The sequence below is a fragment of the Nicotiana tabacum genome, chromosome 3 (assembly GCF_000715075.1).
Source record: "Nicotiana tabacum cultivar K326 chromosome 3, ASM71507v2, whole genome shotgun sequence".
In the NCBI taxonomy this organism is placed as follows: Eukaryota; Viridiplantae; Streptophyta; class Magnoliopsida; order Solanales; family Solanaceae; genus Nicotiana; species Nicotiana tabacum.
The window spans coordinates 103,630,018-103,651,537 of NC_134082.1; the positions used below are offsets into that span (position 1 = coordinate 103,630,018).

General features: G+C 35.9%; 1 pseudogene; it reads right to left on the reverse strand.

The window, feature by feature from the left end:
• Nucleotides 1-1,648: 1,648 nt before the first annotated feature.
• Nucleotides 1,649-20,789, reverse strand: LOC107781752 (calcium-transporting ATPase 12, plasma membrane-type-like; annotated as a pseudogene).
• Between the last annotated feature and the right edge of the window lie 731 nt (nucleotides 20,790-21,520).

A 21,520-nucleotide genomic window follows, 5' to 3' on the forward strand; every position in this document is an offset into this window, starting at 1 on the left:
GGATTGTCCTATTTTGACCGTGAATCCTTTCCTACTAGATCCATATATGGTTCATACCTATTTTTACCAGACCTTTTTTCGATTTCCGCCCGTCTCGAACTCGCCTTTTCTTCTTTTTGAGATCGTGAGATAATATCCTCTTCTATCCTTAGCTTCGTGCTGTACCTGTTTTAAACGTCATTCCACGTTGTTGCTGGAAATTCACGAAGACTTTCCTTGATTCGTCTCGTGGCTTCAGAGCTTTTTTCATTCAAATTACTTGTGAAGGCTATAGCTGCCCAATTGTCAGGTACACATGGTAACGTCATTCTTTCACGTTGGAACCTGTCCACGAACTCTCTAAGCAATTCTGAGTCCCCTTGCTTGATTTTGAAAATATCTTCCATTCTTTTTTCGACTTTTTGAGCCCTCGAGTGTGCTTTGATGAAAGAATCTACAAGCTCAGCAAAAGAATTTATGGAATTTTCGGGTAAAAGATAATACCATGTTAATTCTTCCTTAGTCAGTGTTTCATCGAATTTTTTGACCAATACTGATTCAATTTCTTATTTGGTCAAGTCGTTACCTTTTACGCCTGTTGTGAATGCAATCACATGGTCTCGTGGATCATTTGTTCCATCGTATTTTGGAATATCAGACATTTTGAATTTCTTTGGAATTGGGAGGGGAGCAGCACTTGGCTTTCAAGGTTGTTGTGAATATTTATCCATATCTATCCCTTTGATTACGGGCGGTACTCCAGGTATTTACTCTATGCGGTCACTTTGCTCCTTGAGCTGTTTCTGCAATGTTAGTACTAAATTTTATAAATCAGAATTGACTAAGTTACCTGGTTCTCCTTCTCGTGACTCGCTGAGGATTCCACCGCTACCTGAATTAGCAAGCCTAGAATGAGGGTTCTCCAAAGTGTTATTATTTGGAGTGGGTGTTGGTGGTGCAACGGGTAATTGGCTGACAAAGGCCTCAAGAGCTTTATTGACCTGTTGAGTGATTAGCTTTTGCAAAGCTTCATTGATAGCTTCATCATTTTCGAATTGAGCATTTCCATTTGCATGAGAACTATCAGGAGTGCCTTCTCGAGATCATCGAGGGGAGCTTTGTGGAGAAGGGATTGGGATGTGGTCATCCTGTGGATTCTCCTGGAGTTGTTGGTTTCCTTGGGTGTTGTCATTGATGTTCGACATAGTTGATGCAACAAAAAAGGTTAGGCTAAGAAAGAGTAGATTATCATATTCTCGGTAACGGAACCAATTTGTTTAACCAAAAAATGAAATTTCGGTTAAAGCCTTAATTTAGAAGAACCGGGTTGCTGATAATCAAAGAATGAATAAAGGAAAGTGATTTTGTCAACAATAAGATAATTAGAAGAAAACAAAGTAAACGAATGTATTCAGATAGTATTTCGTGTTCTTACAAATGATCCATTCTCTTCCTTTTATAGCTATCTCCAAGTTATACGTTATGCCTTTGTCATAATAAGGTCATTATAGACAATTAAAGGCATTAAATGCTACGTTACATAATCATTGTGATTCAATACATATTCCCTAATGTTTTTAGTATTTAATGCTTATTAAATACTGTATCTGTATTCTCTTATGCTGTCAGATTCATTCTCTTTGATTTTTGGATTAAATAGGTACGAGCGTTGAGTCTTCTGAATAACCGCTTGTGCCTCTTCATGTGCATCTGCTTGTATCTGTTGCAACTCGTGCCTCTTTATTAATCATCATCCTTTGACCAGCCTTCATGTCATGACACGTCATCTTTTAATCACTTCAATATGTAAACTCAATTTTTCCCAATATAGTAGCAGCTCCAATTAAAATGCATCCAGCCCATTGCTTCCAATTCAGTCGTGCAGAGAGGCTTTACTTCAATGAATCCCACCTGCAACACAAGAAAGAGCCCTGACACTGCCCAAAACCAGTAATTTTGACCAAGTCCCTTGAAAAAGTTCTTCTGTTCCAACTCCCTTGCACTGAACACGTTAAAAAGCTGGCACAAAGCGAACCCGTTAAAGACTACAGTTTTGGTAACTTTTGGAGTGATGTACAGAATTGCACTTCCTATGTGTTTAAGGAATACAAAAATGCCAGTCTGATAAGAAGCTTGAAATAGGATATTTCTCTACATGGCCTTGCTAATTATTAGGGGTTTTCTCGGTTTGATAGATAGTTCATCCCTTAGTTTTCTTGTGGTCTGTTGAGTAATTAGCAAAGCTGGCCCTCCAATAAACATAACAACAAGGTTAACCCAAACTAACTGAATTGTCGTTGATGGGGCATCTCTGTTGCATATATATATAACCAATATGAAGTTTATTGACGAGCTACTGATTACAAAGATTAACTCAAGTTGGATCCATTGCCTCAGATTCTCACAAACAATTCTTCCTCCCTTGATCCTGTTTATCACGAAAGTTATACTTTCAGGCCAGTTCATTACATAAGTCACAACATGCAGGCCAAAATTAGCTGCTTCAAGTACCAGCTGATTACACTCACCCGCTACTTGTTCTCCTACCACAACAACCACTTCACCTTTTCTCTTCAAACACTCTATGAGAAGAAGCTTGTGTGCGCGAGAGGAATTTCCCATTATGCAAATTTTCTCAACTTTTTCCTTCCTATCATCTGCAGTGCAGTTGTAGAAATTTTCACCCTTAACCACTAGAGCATCGTCTGAATCGAGCAATCCTGTATCATGACTGTTGAGGATTTTAAGATGGAAAAGTCTTAAAAAAGAGGGTGAATGGGAAATGGAGTGAAAATAAAATTTTTGAGTAAAATTTTAAGTTTCCCTCTCTTGAAACATTGTCCCATATTGGAAGAGGAAAAGGATTTTGGTGGGTATATATACAATTGCTTTTCTTGTAGCTCTTAAAGAGTTAAGAAGAAGGCAAGCCTCGTGTCGTCGTCGTCGTCGCTCGGCTTCGGCTACGGCTACGGTCAAATGATTGAATGATTAATTTTTTGGCCCAAATTTATTTGTTAATAGTGAATATTAACGTAATATTATTTGTGTTTGTAACGGATGTTTTCCAATCCGTGGATAGAATCCAAGTATCCCACTCGGCCAAGTGCATGCTCCATTGTCCATTGGCAGCCTAGTGCTCCATGAGCAAGTGCTCCTTCTACCATGTCAAGTGCTTCCTCCATAACAGCCTAGTGATTGTTCCACCATGAGTGGTGACTGGTCATTCTCATAATAGCTGACTCCACTATAAATATGTGAAGTAGCTGTTAGAGCAAGGACACACAAAAAAAACACAGAAAGAAATCGTTCCTCTTCAGTTTACACAACTACTGATATCTTCTTCAGTAAGAACTCAACATCGGCTATAAATTACATTTCTTCCTCTCAGAATTTTCATTCGACTTCTGAGTTCTCCTCCTTTGTTGTGCATTATTTTAAAACTACAAACAAAACAACTGTAAGTGTGATTTGCTATCGAACTTTGTGTTCGCTGAAACACTGGGGTTTGAAGTACCGCTACTCCAGTGTGTAATTCGTTCTATCCTGGGAGGAAATAATCTATAACCTTGGGTACTAGGAGGGGATTAAATTCCTTAAGGAAATACTGTGAATTCAGTGGGCTCGAATTAATTACTGTTTCGTTTATATTTACATTTATACGCTAACTTTCTTTTCTCCAGAATTATAATATACAAATACAGCAAGTAAGAAAGAAGACAGGAACCAACAAGCTTAAGGAATTTAAATTTATTTCTGTATTTGTGTTATACTTACTGCTCTGGAGACTAAAACCTTTGTGATTTTGTCTACTCCCGTTTTGAAGATTAAAGCCTTCGTGGCGTTTTGTTGGAGATTAAAATCTACGTGATTTTTTTTCTCTCCAAGTTTAAACATTTATTAAACGTTTGTTTGTGTCATTCTTTTACAGAAAAAATGGCAAATGACAACGGAAACCAAGTTATTCCGATGATGACTACCAACGCATCAACAAGCCGAACACCGGCGTTGGCACCGGCAGAAAAACCCAGAAAATTTTCCGGGATTGATTTCAAACGCTGGTAGCAGAAGATGTTCTTCTACTTGACTACGTTATGTCTACAGAAGTTCATCAAGGAAGATGTTCCTGATCTGCCCGATGAAACTCCAGAGAATGAACGCTTTCTCGTGATTGAGGCGTGGAAGCATTCTGACTTTTTGTGCAAGAATTATATTCTTAGCGGATTGGGGGATAATCTGTATAACGTCTACAGTAATGTGGAGACGTCAAAAGAACTGTGGACTGCGCTTGAAAATAAATACAAAACCGAAGATGCGGGGATGAAGAAATTCGTTGCCGCAAAATTTTTGGACTACAAAATGGTAGATAGCAAGTCTGTTATTACCCAAGTCCAGGAATTACAAGTGATTATTCATGATCTACTTGCTGAAAGTATATATAAAATGAATACTGATATTGAAAGTAAAATTTTTAATATTTTTACTAACGGAATTTTCATTGAAGGTCTTGTCATCAATGAAGCATTCCAAGTTGCAACAATTATTGAGAAGCTGCCTCCTTTGTGGAAGGATTTCAAGAACTACTTAAAACACAAACGAAAGGAGATGTCCCTTGAAGATCTCATTGTTCGGTTGAGAATCGAAGAGGACAACAAAGTAGTTGAAAAGAAAGGCCGTGGAAACTCAACAATAATGGTAGCAAATATTGTTGAGGCTACTTCTCAAATTAAGAGAAAGAGGAAGCAGGCTTCTGGGCCAAGAAATAACCCAAGCAAGAAGCGGTTCAGTGGAAATTGCTACAACTGTGGAAAAGCTGGACATAGATCTGTAGAGTGTCGTGCTCCAAAGAAAGACAAGAAGAAGGGCCAAGCAAACATGGTTGAAAAGCACGAAGATATTGATGACTTGTGTGCTATGCTTTCTGAATGCAACCTGGTAGGAAATCCTAAGGAGTGGTGGATTGATTCTGGAGCCACTCGCCATGTTTGTGCTGTGAGGGAAGCATTTTCTACTTATGCTTCTGCTAGACTCGAAGAGACGCTTTCTATGGGAAATGCTGCTACAGCAAAAATTGAAGGATATGGGAAGATATTTCTCAAGATGACTTCTGGCAAGGTCATGACTATGAACAACATCCTTCATGTTCCCGAAATTAGGAAGAACTTAGTCTCTACTGGACTTCTGTAAAGCACGATTTTAAGTGTGTTTTTGTATCTGACAAGGTGGTTATAAGTAAGAATGAAATGTTTGTAGGAAAAGGTTACCTTACTGAGGGCCTTTTCAAGTTGAATGTAATAGTTGTTGAAACTAATAATAAAACTTCAGCTTCTTCTTACTTACTTGAGTCAAATGATTTATGGCATGTACGTTTGGGTCATGTCAATTACAAAACCTTGTGGAAAATGATTAACTTGGAAGTATTGCCTAAGTTTGAATGCGAAAAATCAAAATGTCAAATATGTATGGAATCTAAGTATGTTAAACATCCTTATAAGTCGGTTGAAAGGAATTCAAATCCTTTAGACTTAATTCACATAGATATTTGTGACATGAAGTCAATACCATCTCGCGGTGGAAAGAAGTATTTCATAACTTTTATTGACGACAGTACTCGATATTGCTATGTTTACTTACTTAATAGTAAAGATGAAGCAATAGACGCATTCAGGCAATATAAAAATGAAGTTGAAACACAACTTAACAAGAAAGTCAAAATGATAAGAAGTGATAAGGGTGGTGAATATGAATCTCCTTTTGAAGAAATATGTCTAGAATATGGAGTTATTCATCAAACAACAGCCCCTTACAGGCCCCAATCCAATGGGATTGCGGAAAGAAAGAATCGTTCAGTAAAAGAGATGATGAACGCATTGTTGATAAGTTCTAATTTGCTACCGAACTTGTGGGGGAAGCCGTTCTTACGGCTAACCGGATACTAAATCAAGTACCCCATAGCAAAACACAATCCATTCCATATAAAAAATGGAAAGGAATGAAGCTCAACTTAAATTATTTGAAAGTGTGGGGGTGTTTGGCAAAAGTGAAAGTTCCTAAACCCAAAAGGGTAAAAATAGGACCGAAAATAGTTGATTATGTTTTCATAGGATATGTGACCAATAGTAAAGCATATCGATTTCTGGTTCATAAATCAGAAAGTCCCGACATTCATAATAATACGGTTATAGAATCAAATAATGTTGAGTTCTTTGAAAATATATATCCTTATAAAAGGGAATGCGAGTCGATTGGTGAAGGATCTAAACGACCTCGGGAAGAAACAAAAGAAAGTACATTTAATCAGGAGGATCCAAGACGTAGTAAACGTCAAAGAATGTCTACTTTGTTTGGACCAGATTTTGTGACTTTCTTATTGGAAAATGAGCCTTGAACATTTAAAGAAGCTATGTCTTCTTCGGAATCATTGTTCTGGAAGAGGCAGTCAATAGTGAAATAGAATCCATATTGAACAACCATACATGGGAATTGGTTGATCTTCCTCCTGGAAATAAACATTTGGGTTGTAAATGGATTTTTAAAAGAAAAATTAAAGATGATGGCACTATTGATAAATTTAAGGCAAGACTTGTTGTCAAAGGGTATAGACAACGAGAAGGTCTTGACTACTTTGATACATATTCTCCAGTGACGAGAATTACGTCCATACGAATGTTAGTAGCTTTAGCTGCAGTTTATGGTCTTGAAATTCATCAAATGGACGTAAAGACAGCCTTCTTAAATGGAGATTTGGAGGGAGAAATCTACATGGAATAACCCGAAGGGTTTGTGGTTCCAGGTAAAGAAAAGAAAGTATGTAGACTTGTTAAGTCCCTCTACAGACTAAAACAAGCATCCAAATAATGGCATGCGAAATTTGACCAAAAAATGTTGTCAAATGGTTTTAAGATAAATGAATGTGATAAATGTGTGTACATTAAAAATGTTCCAAATCACATAGTCATTGTTTTCCTATATGTGGATGATATGCTAATAATGAGTAATGATATTTCCAACATAAATGCGACTAAACGTATGCTAACTAGCAAGTTTGATATGAAGGACTTGGGAGTTGAGGATTTAATTCTGGGGATTAAGATCCAAAAGACTCCTCAAGGTCTAGCATTGTCACAATCTCATTATATTAAGACAGTACTTGAAAAATTCAAGCACTTAGGGTTCAAAGTTGCAAAGACTCCAATTGACGTGAATCTTGCATTAGCAAAGAACAAAGGCCAAAGCATATCACAATTGGATTATGCTTGTGTGTTAGGATGCTTAATGTACATCATGAATTGTACACGACCAGATATAGCTTGTGCTATAAGTAAATTGAGTCAATATACGAGCAATCCAGGTCAATCTAATTGGATGGCAATGAAACGAGTTTTGGGATACTTAGAACATACCCAAAACTTTGATTTGCACTACAGTAAATATCTTGCGGTGATTGAAGGATATGTGATGCAAATTGGATCACCGATTCAACTGATTCAAAATCCAGGTCAATCTAATTGGATGGCAATGAAACGAGTTTTGGGATACTTAGAACATACCCAAAACTTTGATTTGCACTACAGTAAATATCTTGCGGTGATTGAAGGATATGTGATGCAAATTGGATCACCGATTCAACTGATTCAAAGTCCACAAGTGGATATGTATTCACTATTGGTGGAGGAGCGGTATCTTGGAAGTCGTCCAAACAAACTTGTATTGCCCGCTCTACAATGGAGGCTGAGTTTATAGCCTTAGATAAAGCCGGTGAAGAAGCTGAATGACTCCGGAATTTCTTGGAAGACATTCCATTTTGGCCCAAACCATTGGCACCAATATGCATACATTGTGATAGCCAAGTGGAAATTGGAATGGCTGGGAGCGTTATGTATAACGGTAAATCTCGTCATATACGATGAAGACATAAAACCGTTAGGCAACTACTCTCTAGAGGAATTATCACGATTGACTATGTAAGGTCAAGTGATAATGTGTCGGATCCACTTACAAAAGGCCTAACTAGAGAGATAGTTGAGAAATCATCGAGGGGAATGGGACTATGGCCGAGAGCAAGTCATTGTGGCGGTAACTCTACCTAGAAGATTGGAGATCCCAAGATCTAGGTTCAAGGAGATCAAACAAAGTCATTAATGACGGTTCAATATTGTCAACAAAAATTTTGGTCCATTCTCGTGATGAGACAATGTTCAGTACCAAGGATAAAGCATTAAAGTTTTTTAATGATTTCTAAATTTTCTACGGTGTATATCAAATAGTGTATCTATGAGATGACACGTTTAGAAATCACCTATGTAAGTGTGAAGGGTTAGCCGTTTTAAGAAGAATTTTGCAAGGCTAATTCTCTACGCACTTATGAAATCAGGAGGTGTTCATGGCTGAAAGGAACACAACAATGAGAACCAAAGACGGTTAAGGGTTGATTGTGTGACTTATGGTTGTCTAGGTATACACTAAAGTTTGACGGTTCAAAGATATCAAATCTACCGATTGACCGAGTATATCCGACATAAGTTTACTACGGAAAGTTCAAAGGCAAACCTACTTATCCAGATGCAATTAATTCTTGCTTGCAAATCACACAAGTTTTTCATGCATACTTCCGTGATATAGCCATTCCCCATTCATGTGGGGGATTGTTGAGGATTTTAAGATGGAAAAGTCTTTAAAAAGAGGGTGAATGGAAATGGAGGGAAAATAAAAATTTTGAGTAAAATTTTAAGTTTCCCTCTCTTGAAACATTGTCACATATTGGAAGAGGAAAATGATTTTGGTGGGTATATATACAATTGATCTTCTTATAGCTCTTAAAGAGTTAAGAAGAAGGCAAGCCTCACGTCATCGTCGTCGTCGCTCGCTCGGCTCGGCTTCGGCTACGGCTTCGGCTTTGGATTCGGATTCGGCTTCGGATTTGGATTTGGTCAAATGATCGATTGATTGATTAATTTTTTTTTGACCAAATTTATTTGTTAATAGTGAATATTAACGTAATATTATCCGTGTTTGTAACAGATGTTTTCCAATCCGTGGATAAAATCCAAGTATCCCACCAATTCGGCCAAGTGCATGCTCCATTGTCCATTGGCAGCCTAGTGCTCCATGAGCAAGTGCTCCTTCCACCATGTCAAGTGCTTCCTCCATAACAGCCTAATGATTGTTCCACCATGAGTGGTGGCTGGTCATTCTCCTAATAGCTGACTGCACATATAAAATGTGTGCAGTAGCTGTTAGAGCAAGGACACACAAAAAAAACACAGAAAGAAATCGTTCCTCTTCAGTTTATACAACTAGTGATATCCTCTTCAGTAAGAACTCAACATCGACTATAAATTGCATTTCTTCCTCTCAAAATTTTCATTCGACTTCTGAGTTCTCCTCATTTGTTGTGCATTGTTTTAAAACTACAAACAAAGCAACCGTAAGTGTGATTTGCTACCGAACTTTGTGTTCGCTGAAACACTGGGGTTTGAAGTACCGCTACACCAGTGTGTAATTCGTTCTATCCTGGGAGGAAATAATCCATAACCTTGGGTACTAGGAGGGGATTAAATTCCTTAAGGAAACACTGTGAATTCAGTGGGCTCGAATTAATTACTGTTTCGTTTATATTTATGTTTATACGCTAACTTTCTTTTCTCGAGAATTATAATTTACAAATACAACAAGTAAGAAAGAAGACAGGAACCAACAATGACCAATGGTATCAAGTACTTCAACATCTTCTTGTGAGGCAAATATGATCTTCACTCCGCCTTCTTTCAGAGTCGCAATTGCTTGCCTCATGTTGTCCAGATTGATAGTACTATCTTCTAAGGCAAGCATACCAATGAATGTTAGCCCATTTTCATCAAGTTCAGCAACCTGAGTACGTTTGCGGGCAAATGCAACTACGTTCACATTGTTGTTAACTCGAGCAAAGTCACTCTTTGTTACATCATCCAAGGCCTGCACTTGACCTTCTAAGTCATAATAACAGGAACACTTAGACAATATTGATTCAGCAGGGCCTTGTCTCCATTTTTCTCTATGACAACTCCACAAGGTTCTTCTAAAGGGTTCATCTCAATATCATTGTCATTCACTATGGTGCACTGCTGATCAAAAGTCTCTCTTTGCATACCTGTGTTCTTCTCTGCCCAACATAGTATTGGTTCTTCTATTCTGTGGTAGGCACTTTGAGAAGTCAGAGTGGACACACCAATTCCATCAGAGAGAACACTGCAGACATCTCGGTGACATCTTTTTTGCCAAGAAAAAACTGAGTAACTTCCAATTTTTGCTCTTTCAACCAGCTAGCCTTTTCTATACAGATAGTGGTGACTGGTTCCATCTTAACATCTAAATTCCAATATGCTATTGCAATTGAAACAAGAAATGGTATTCCTTCAGTCATCCCCAACACTGTAACACCGAGTAAAGCTATCCAAACTCTTGTTGTTCCCTTTGTTTCTGTTAAAACCTTCTTCATGGCATTCACTATTGATGCAAGTTCAGCTGGTTCTCCTTTGGTTTCTAATCTATATCCGTTCTCGTCATCTTTCTTGCCCAATTTAAAGCGCAAGAACAGCACCAAAATGATCAAAATGCTAATAAACAGCTCACCAATATGTATGCAATTGTTCAACTTGCCAAAGTAGGCACAAAAACTGGACTCTCTTTCAGAAATCTTGTTTTCTTGGCTTGGTTTGTCCACTTGAACACTTGTAACAATCATTCTAGCATCACCATTAATCACCTTAGAACAAGGAGACAAAAATGGACTTTTCTCATTGACGATGGACAATACTCCATCATCCAGCTGGAACAGCTCTAATGCTTCACCCGAAACAAACAAACCATGTGCAGGGACAGAATGTCCTTTCTTCACGAAGGCTATATCGCCATAAACAATTGTTAGAGATATAGTAGATATGTCCTAAATCCAATATCACATTTGATGTTTTGAACATATTTTTATAAAATATATATTGTATTTGATATTCTTTTATCATTGTTATTAATTGCTTGATTAATTTGATAAGGTCCTTGATTAAATTTCGAGACTTGACATTGTGATGGAGATCATGATAATGAGAGTAAAGTTTCTTATAATTTAATCTAAATTTGTTCTTGATCGTAGGATTATTAATCTGGACATTAGTAATCCGATAAGATCAATATTTATGTGATCGTTTTTATGGGATAAAGATTAGTTGATCTCATTAACTAAATTACATAGATAGATGATGCATATAGAGATATGATCATTGAACCGACTCATTGGATAATTCCTAATGGTTAGAATTACCATAAACTGTCAATAGGATATTCTCTTGAAGAATGTGATGTAACCGTTTCCTTTGACCTGAGATCGTCATAGTAATTGACAAGTTATTTATTGTGCTTTGATACTAGACACCTATGGCCCTAGGGCGATAGTTGAAAGGATATTGGGTATGATTAAATGCTTGTAGGATTAGTGATTGATCAAGATGGAATCTGTCAACTCTTGGTAATGAGTTTAAGCTCCATGTTGTCATGAAATATAAACGACCAAATTAAGACCTTGGCCAGGGCAATTGAATGAAAGAAGAAATGAGTTTCTTAGGTCATTCAATGGTCGATTATATTTGACGTGAACACATAGTTGGTCGCCTATTAGGATTTGACAGTTGAACCATATCCTAGGGTGATCCAGAGCTATAAGGACAGAAGGAATTACTACATTATTCTTCTACTGGTTCTTGAGAGTAAATTGTATACTTCATATTATCCGGTTGTTAAGGAGTGTTGCTAGACGCCACCCTTGATTAGTATATTGATGTGGTCAATTTACTACCGGCTTAGTATTGAACCTATGGGGTCGCACACTAACGAGTGTTCTGATCTTTGCTAAAGGATTAATTAACTTATTATTTGATAATTAAATTAAGGAATTTAATTAGTCAAATACATTTAGTTGTTAGTCCAAATGAAATATTATTATATTCTTTGCTAGCACAGAGAATATAATTAATATTGTGAACAAATTGATGTTTTCTATTTGGAAGAGAAAATTAAATTATATCTCTTGGTTGAAATATATATGTGATATATATTTGATACTCATAATTATTATTTATATATAAAGGTTATATATTTAATATTAATTTATTCTTACAATCCAATTTTGAATTGGACATGAAATTCCATAAAGGTTTTCCTACGATTTCATTAAACATGGAAATTAAAGTCCATAAAAAGGACGTCTGACAACTCAAACGTACTTTCTTGTTTACAATAGGAAAATTCCAATGTTTGGAATTGGACTTCATGGAAAGTCCATGATTCTCGGCAGTCACGTTACCCGTTGAGAATGGGATTGCGAATTTTTATACAAAATCCCATAAAGTTTATTTTGGAAAAAACTTTTACCCTAAGTAAATCATTACCTCAACCAAATAGGAAAAGAGTTTGTAGGTGATGTTATATAAAGGGTGATGAAGAAAATTTGCCAAATAATTTTTCCATGAGAAGAAAACCCATTTTGTGAAAGTGAGAGTACAATACAAAGCCAAGAGAGAAAATACAATTGCAAGAAAAGTGTTTCTTGTTCTTCTACTTTGAGTTGAGATTTTTGAGAAAAATTCCAACACAATATTTTGTTCAATTTGTTCGCGGGTTTCATTGATCAAAGAGTTGATAGCAAGGATCAGTCTCGGTGTGGATACGCATAGAGTCTTCGCACTATCGAAGAAATTTTGAAACGATACTCTCTTCACCAGGTACGTCTTAGATGTGATCTATTGACATGTAAATAAATTTTAAACATGAAAAGATCTGCCTAGGATTGTTATTGTCTTCCGTTGCGTGTTATGAACACCTATACACAATCCTTCAGTGGTATCAGAGCAATGGTTTATTGTGTCTAAAATTTATTTACGAAATATTTTAATATCATATTTGAAAAGTTCAAACCATAATACATGTGTCTTGTGCGATAGTCAAATCGTTTGAATGTTGATATTATTTTATTGTAGATAAAATATGTATTCATATAACTATTGAGATAGTTCATAACTTGAATTTGAAATTATGTATTAGATACGATGGGAATCTATAATCGGTTACATGATTCTATTGTTATTTTAATTGTTATTAATTCATGAGATGTTAATTAATAATAATATTCTGGCATGAATTCTTTTTATGTGATATATAAGATAAACATGTTAGAGGATGTTGAATTTCGTTTTTATGTCATGTGCTTGTTCATTACATAATTCTGAATTATTTATTACATGTGATGTAAATTAATTAAGGACTAAGCGTGTAGACAACTTGAACTAAATTCACACGCTATAAAAGATTTGATTTTCATGTTATTAAAAATTGTTTTAGTAACAATTCCCTCTTACTAAAATTTGAGTTCTTAAATAATAAAATATAAGATATTTTATTATGGTGCTATCCATCAAGGTAAATAATTTTACTTATTTCTTGTTTATAAGGAGCGGCCTGACTACCAGGAGACTTATAGTTTGAGAATATGTTAAAATTATTTATTGCATTAGATGTATGGATTGAAAGAATTATTCAATTTTACACTAAATGCCTGGACCACCCGGGGGAGTATAAATTTAATAAGTTCTTTGCTATCATGATGGTTGAACTCAACTATGCCAATAGGATCGACCTGACTACCAGGGGCTAGTTGACATAGAGCTATTTAAGGAAATTGTATAGGGATACAATTGGTAAGAGTACCTACCTTTAAAATATATGTGAGAAACGACTTGACTTCCAAGGGGCTCATACATATTGTTAAAGGATTCCTTTACTCCACTAATAGAAATAAAGATTTCGTAAACTATAATGAGGGTAAATAGTTTAAAATAATTAGTGGAAATATCATTTAGATAAAAGTCCATGTCTTTATGATATATGCAAATATGTTCTTATATTATTGCCTTTTCTTTTCTATATTTTAGATTTCTCAATATGTCTGTTATATCACTGCACGAAATACTTGAGACCAACAAGTTGGTAGGACCAAACTTTGCTGACTGGTATAGAAATTTGAGAATTGTTCTCATGCATGAAAAGCTCATTGATGTGATCGATAAGCCTGCAAAGATAATCCCACCAGAGAATGATGTTCAAGGCACCAAGGTTTATCAGAAATACTTGGAAGAATGTCTTGCTATTAAACACATCATTCTCGCTTCTATGAGTTCTGAACTCCAGAGAAAACATCAGAATATGGATCCAATTGCAATCATTGAATATCTTAAGAAGATGGTTGATACACAATTGGACATTGAAAACTCTCCAGTTGGACCCCTTGTCAATTATATGATTGTTCTTACAGAAGAACATGAGAAGTTGGGGTACAAGCTTGGTAAAGAGCTTTCTGAAGATTTGATCTTGCAGTCAGTATATGATACTGAATGTTTTCACTGTAAGAAGAAAGGGCATTGGAAGAGAAACTGCAAGGAGTATCTTGCAACTCTAGAGGACAAGAAACAAGGTGAGACATTAATGAAAAATGTTTTCAAGGTTTCTTTAGCTACTACTAATTCTTCACTGTGGGTATTAGATACTGGCAGTGGTTATAACATCTGTAATATGTTACAAGGGTTTAAGATAAGTAGAAGGCTAAAGAAAGGAGAAGTTAATCTACAAGTTGGAAATGGTGCAAAAGTTGCGGTCGTAGCTGTAGGATCAATTTCTTTAATAATGCCTACGGGCAAAGTACTTATGTTGGATGATTGTTATTACGTTCCTAAATTTGTTTCGAACATAATTTCAACTTCTATGTTAGACAAACGTGGTTTTTGCATTAATATAGGCAATGGTATTTGCTCTATTTATTATAGTGATAATTTATATGTGAATGGCTATCTCCAACATGACGTTTATGTCTTACCTAATGTGAATGCTAATTCGATTATGCATGTTTCAAGTCTTAAGAGGAAAAGAGATGATCAAGTAAATCATGCATACCTTTGGCATTGTAGGCTTGGTCATATTGGAGAGAAAAGAATTAACAAGTTGTACAAGGAAGGGTACCTTGACAAATATAATTTTGAATCATATCCAACTTGTGAATCTTGTCTCAAAGGAAAAATGACCAAATCTCCATTTACTGGAAGTGGAGAAAGAGCTTCTGAATTATTGGGACTAATTTATATAGATGTTTGTGGGCCCATGAAAATTCAAGCTAGAGGTGGATATTCTTACTTCATCACCTTTACTGATGATATGTCAAGATATGGATTTGTGTATCTTATGAAACACAAGTCTGAATCTTTTGAAATGTTCAAAAGGTTCCGTAGTGAAGTTGAGAAGCAGACTGGTAAAAGTATCAAAGTACTAAGGTCTGATAGAGGTGGAGAATATCTTAGTGAAGATTTTACCAGATATCTCAGAGAGAATGGGATTCTCTCACAGTGGACACCTCCAGGAACACCACAACACAATGGTGTGTCTGAAAGGAGAAATCGAACCTTATTAGATATGGTGAGATCTATGATGGGGTTCACTGATCTTCTAATAAATTTATGGGAATATGCTTTGGAAGCAGCAACATACTTACTTAATAAAGTTCCCACTAAGTCAGTCTCTACAACACCATATGAGATATGGAAAGGATGTAAGTCTAACCTTAAACATATTAAAGTTTGGGGTTGTCCAGCTTATGTTAAGAGACTACAGTCTGATAAACTTGACTCAAGATCAGATAAGTATAGGTTCATTGGGTATCCCAAGGAAACAATGGGATATTATTTCTATCACCCTTCTGACCATAAAGTGTTTGTGGCCAGAGGAGCAACCTTTTTGGAAAGAGAATTTCTTTTAGAAGGAAATTATAATGGAGAAATAGAACTTGATGAAGTTCAAGAAACTAATGAATCAACACAATATAAAGATCATAAGACCCAAGTTGAAGAACCTTTATTGGATGTTTTGAAGTTGTCAAGGAAGTTGTCATCTTCAACGGTTGAAGTTCAAGAACTAACTGAAGTTCAAGAACAGGTTAATGAACCAGTTCTAAACCAAATTGAACAACAACCAAATCCAGCACAAGGTGAAGAGGTTGTACAAGTACCTCTTAGAAGGTCTACACGAGAACGTCATGTACCAACTAGATTAAATTTATTGGTACAAGATGATGTATCAAATGAGGTTGATCATAATGATGATGACCCTAAGACCTATGAAGAGGCTATACAAAGTTCTGATTATGAGAAGTGGCAAAAGGCCATGGAATCCGAAATGGAATCTATGAAGGAAAATAAAGTATGGACTTTAGTTGAACCTTCAAAGGATATAAAACCTATAGGTTGTAAATGGGTTTTTAAGAAAAAGATTGGAGCAGACGGAAAGGTGGAGACCTATAAAGCCCGTCTTGTTGCCAAGGGATATCGTCAGAAAGAAGGAGTCGACTATGACGAGACTTTCTCTCACGTGACAATGCTCAAATCAATTCGGATTTTGCTTGCTATAGCATCATACTATGATTATGAAATATGGCAAATGGATGTGAAAACAGCTTTCCTTAATGGTGAGCTAGAAGAGGATGTGTACATGACACAACCTGAAGGTTTCACATCTCCGTCTGATCATAATAAAATTTGTAAGCTGCAAAGATCCATTTATGGATTAAAGCAAGCTTCTCGAAGTTGGAATATTCGATTTAACAAGACAATTGAAAAGTTCAATTTTGTTAGATGCGAAGAAGAACCTTATGTGTACAAAAAGGTTAGTGGGAGCACAATTATATTCTTAGTGTTGTATGTTGATGATATATTGCTCACAAGGAATGATATACCGGCATTGCAAAGTACCAAGATTTGGCTATCTGAACAGTTCTCCATGAAAGACTTGGGAGAAGCAGCTTATATATTAGGAATAAAGATCTATAGAGATAGATCTAGGAAGCTGCTTGGACTTTCCCAGTCTTTGTACATTGATACCATCTTAAAGAGGTATAATATGGATAATTCCAAAAGAGGCTATTTACCGATAGGCACTGGAATTACTCTTAGTAGGGAGGATTGTCCTAATACACCTAAAGAGAGAGAACGCATGAGTAGGATCCCATACGCTAGTGCAGTGGGAGCTATCATGTATACCATGACATGTACACGTCCTGATGTGGCTTATGCACTTGGAGTGACTAGCCGCTATCAGGAAAATCCTGGTGAGGAACATTGGAAAGTGGTGAAGACCATTCTTAAGTACTTAAGAAGGACTAAAGACCAATTCCTCATCTATGGAGATTCTGAGTTGAAACTTGAAGGTTATACTGATGCAAGTTTCTCTTCAGATAGAGATGATAGCAAATCTATTTCTGGTTATGTATTCACCTTAAATGGTGGTGCAGTGAGTTGGAAAAGTTCCAAACAAGCTACAGTAGCTGATTCAGTGACTGAAGCAGAATATATAGCAGCTAGTGAAGCTGCTAAGGAAGTTGTATGGATGAAAAAGTTCTTAACTGAACTTGGTGTGGTTCCTTCAATAGAAGGTGTGGTTCCACTGTTGTGTGACAATACTGGAGCCATTGCTCAAGCAAAAGAACCAAGATCACACCAAAAGTCCAAACATGTTCTGCGAAGGTATCACTTGATAAGAGAGATCATTGAACGTGGAGACGTCGAGATTCAAAAGGTTGATGGAAAAGAAAATGCTACAGACCCATTCACTAAAGCTCTTGGCGCAAATGAGTTTGACAAGCACAAGTGGAAATTGGGAATGAAGTACAAGAGCGATTGGCTCTAGTGCAAGTGGGAGATTATTAGGGATATAGTAGATATGCCCTAGATCCAATATCACATTTGATGTTTTGAACATATTTTTATAAAATATATATGGCATTTGATATTCTTTTATCATTGTTATTAATTGCTTGATTAATTTGATAAGGTCCTTGATTAAATTTCGAGACTTGACATTGTGATGGAGATCATGATAATGAGAGTAAAGTTTCTTATAATTTAATCTAAATTTGTTCTTGATCGTAGGATTATTAATCTGGACATTAGTAATCCGATAAGATCAATATTTATGTGATCGTCTTTAAGGGATAAAGATTAGTTGATCTCATTAACTAAATTACATAGATAGATGATGCATATAGAGATATGATCATTGAACCGACTCATTGGATAATTCCTAATGGTTAGAATTACCATAAACTGTCAATAGGATATTCTCTTGAAGAATGTGATGTAACCGTTTCCTTTGACCTGAGATCGTCATAGTAATTGACAAGTTATTTATTGTGCTTTGATACTAGACACCTATGGCCCTAGGGCGATAGTTGAAAGGATATTGGGTATGATTAAATGCTTGTAGGATTAGTGATTGATCAAGATGGAATCTGTCAACTCTTGGTAATGAGTTTAAGCTCCATGTTGTCATGAAATATAAACGACCAAATTAAGACCTTGGCCAGGGCAATTGAATGAAAGAAGAAATGAGTTTCTTAGGTCATTCAATGGTCGATTATATTTGACGTGAACACATAGTTGGTCGCATATTAGGATTTGACAGTTGAACCATATCCTAGGGTGATCCAGAGCTATAAGGACAGAAGGAATTACTACATTATTCTTCTACTGGTTCTTGAGAGTAAATTGTATACTTCATATTATCCGGTTGTTAAGGAGTGTTGCTAGACGCTACCTTTGATTAGTATATTGATGTGGTCAATTTACTACCGGCTTAGTATTGAACCTATGGGGTCGCACACTAACGAGTGTTCTGATCTTTGCTAAAGGATTAATTAACTTATTATTTGATAATTAAATTAAGGAATTTAATTAGTCAAATACATTTAGTTGTTAGTCCAAATGAAATATTATTATATTCTTTGCTAGCACAGAGAATATAATTAATATTGTGAACAAATTGATGTTTTCTATTTGGAAGAGAAAATTAAATTATATCTCTTGGTTGAAATATATATGTGATATATATTTGATACTCATAATTATTATTTATATATAAAGGTTATATATTTAATATTAATTTATTCTTACAATCCAATTTTGAATTGGACATGAAATTCCATAAAGGTTTTCCTACGATTTCATTAAACATGGAAATTAAAGTCCATAAAAAGGACGTCTGACAACACAAACGTGCTTTCTTGTTTACAATAGGAAAATTCCAATGTTTGGAATTGGACTTCATGGAAAGTCCATGATTCTCGGCAGTCACGTTACCCGTTGAGAATGGGATTGCGAATTTTCATACAAAATCTCATAAAGTTTATTTTGGAAAAAACTTTTACCCTAAGTAAATCATTACCTCAACCAAATAGGAAAAGAGTTTGTAGGTGATGCTATATAAAGGGTGATGGAGAAAATTTGCCAAATAATTTTTCCATGAGAAGAAAACTCACTTTGTGAAAGTGAGAGTGCAATACAATGCCAAGAGAGAAAATACAATTGCAAGAAAAGTGTTTCTTGTTCTTCTACTTTGAGTTGAGATTTTTGAGAAAAATTTCAACACAATATTTTGTTCAATTTGTTCGCGGGTTTCATTGATCAAAGAGTTGATAGCAAGGATCAGTCTCGGTGTGGATACGCATAGAGTCTTCGCACTATCGAAGAAATTTTGAAACGGTACTCTCTTCATCAGGTACGTCTTAGATGTGATCTATTGACATGTAAATAAATTTTAAACATGAAAAGATCTGCCTAGAATTGTTATTGTCTTCCGCTGCGTGTTACGAACACCTATACACAATCCTTCAACAATATCTAAGGCCGAGATGGCCACTTCGTTGCCTCCTCTCATAACTTGTATCGTGTTTGCTTCGTGATCATTTTGCTTCTTCCAACAGCGCCTTTCATAACAATTTATTGCTATCTTAATCAATACAGTCACAAATATGACCACAAGCAAAAGTGCTCCTTCAAACCAGCCATTCTGCATACTTTCTTCATTGATTCCAAAAGCAAATGACAATATTGCAGCAACTGCAAGGAGCAAAATAGTTGGTTCCTTGCGTGCTAATTGTAGGAAGAAGTGGCCATACTCAGTGAAGGTCATGTGGTGAGACAAGTCTGTCCCCTTGCGGCGAGAAATGTCTCCAACATGAATTCCTTTCTCGACAGCACTACTCAATGCTTCTGCAACCCCCTTTACTCCTCCAAAATTGTGAAGTGAATCCATGTTCTTCTCCTTCGCAATCTCATTAATCTTGCTAATCTGTAAGCAATGCTGATGAGGCTGAAGCTCAATCTCAATATGATCATCGTCTGATTGTTCAATATTAACATGCCAGGCTCTATCAGGTGAAGCTGCCACATCTTCATCAAGGACAATTTGATCTCCAGAAGCTTCCAATTCCTAAGTAGAAAGAGAATAAAAGTAGTATTATTTGATGCATGCAGTATAACTTAAAAGATGGTACTGTAGCTATGTTTATATACGTACTCCATATTGTTGAAGATTAAAGCTGTTAAGAGGAGTATAAATGATGGTGGAGGATGAGGACACTCGAGAAAAGGATGCTATTCTTGCTCCAGCTTCAATGAACATCTGAGTAGATCGGACAATGAGGGCGGACCTCCTCATCAAAGAAGTACCCAATTGATCAGTAATTAGCAGCGGCGAACTCCCCTGAGCTTCAAGGTCAATTCCTCCAGTGTCTTCATCCTCCATCATCCTTAGCTGGATTGAACTTGTTTTTTTGGAGTTAGTACAAAACAGGAAAGCAGTTATCAGTATCTTACTATACGATAAAGAAGGGACAGAATCTGAGAAAGATATATATGATGGGGAATAATTGGAAAATGATCAACGTATATATTGGGAAGAAAAGGGATCTAGAAGGCGTTTAGACTTTAGACAAAGAAGAGGGAAACTTCCTTTACTCCTAGTCCATCAAACATGACACCATATACTTGAGATTGTACAAGTCAATTTCAATTTTACTTTGTGACCTCCAACAGCCTTAATAAGCATCAGCTCTTTAGTTGAAATTTACATATTTCAAATGCTAATGAAACATTCATATATACTTTCAGTCCATATATACCCTTGTCGTTGTACTATTGGTTCAAATATATCGTTAAGTTTGTCCAAATTGGACATCCAATCTTACATGGTACTATCATTTAATGAGGTGGATGTCATCAAAGACTCAAATTGGAAATATAATATTTTTCATAATATCGATAATGACAGCAACAGTGGTGGAGGGGAAGGAAGTTTTTGTTAGGGATATAGTAGATATGCCTTAGATCCAATATCATATTTGATGATTTGAACATATTTTTGTAAACGTTATTTGATATAAAATATATGGCATCTGATATTCTTTTATCATAGTTATTATTAATTGTTTGATTAACTTGATAAGGTTCTTGATTAAATTTTGAGACTTGTCATCGTGATGGAGATCATGATAATGAGAGTAAAGTTTCTTATAATTTAATCTAAATTTGTTCTTGATCGTAGGATTATTAATTTGGACATTAGTAATTCGGTTAGATCAATATTTATGTGATCGTCTTTATGGGATAAAGATTAGTTGATCTCATTAACTAAATTACATAGA